Here is a 1,292-nt window from a genome sequence, read left to right as displayed (position 1 = left end):
TCGATTTTATCGACATATCTTATCTTTCCTTCATTACCACAGTTCTGACCGTAAACATGTATTAGGGTGCGTTCCCACTGAGCGCGTCACGTGTCGCGTTGTTCGTCGCGTCACAATTAATCGACCAAAATATCCCATTTTATTGCATCATTTGCTGCGCGACTCCATGCGTGACGCATCGATTAGGTTACTCGACATTCTATAGGTAAAATAATCTTTTTTTGTATGAAATCCAGGATCGCGCGGCAAATCACGCAATAAAATGGAATGTTTTGATTGGTAAATTCGGATAATGCGACGCGTGATGCGCTCAGTGGAAACGCACCCTTAGAAATACATGTATATATCGCACACATGTTATGTAGTAGCTTTCGTTACGTCCAATACAATTCTAAATCAGGACGTGAATACATTGGCAATACATGTATCCTTTTTGAGGATGTAAAAAATATTGCGCACATAAACTAACACATAACTTTTTGCTGTGTTATAAAGATATAAAATATATATACTTGGCTATTTGTAATGGATGTAGCACAAACTGTATATATAATTTTAGCAGAATTTTCCGTAATATTGCATTCTTCCAATACATTACATACTGGATTTGGTATATGCAATTTTGAAAATAAAACGTATATATGTATTGTTGTAAGTCTCTTCCACGTTACACCCCCACACATGGTGTAACATTGGTGTCAGAAATGGGATTGCAGGAGCGATCCCAGGGAAGAGACTCACGAAGCCGACAAGCGGAAAATCTGTAAGTCTAAAAACAGATATTACTAAAATTCTGTCTACTGGCACGACCATAGACAAATTCATAATCAGCACGATATATTGCCGCTGAGCCACCGTATATGCCGATTGAATGCAAGCCGCAGCATAATAAAAGCCGGCATTGCGAAAGGCGAAAGAAAAATGGACGGAGATAAGACGCGCAATCGAAGAATTGCACGAACTCCCGCGTCGCACAAAAAAAAATATCTTGGAGGAGAGATCCGGAGCATCTACTGCCAATTCCACGAGTGGACAACGCCGTAGCAGCTTTAGAGGTGCCACGGACCTGACCACCGACAACACTGACGCCGCATCGCAGAATAGAAGGCCACCGCCGCTGCCGTAACCTGAGCCGAGCCGAGCGCCGATAAGGACCAGCCGACCAGCCGGACGACGAAACAAGCCACCATGCGAGCGAGCGGCGTATTGTAAGTCCGTACATATTAAGTCGATATCTGCGTATGTCAAGCGATCGACATTATCATCGTCACTCGTCGCCGGAGCGTACGTGG

This window comes from Wasmannia auropunctata, unplaced genomic scaffold (genome assembly GCF_000956235.1).
Source record: "Wasmannia auropunctata unplaced genomic scaffold, wasmannia.A_1.0 LD336076.1, whole genome shotgun sequence".
Lineage (NCBI taxonomy): Eukaryota > Metazoa > Arthropoda > Insecta > Hymenoptera > Formicidae > Wasmannia > Wasmannia auropunctata.
Note: the sequence above shows the minus strand (reverse complement) of the source record.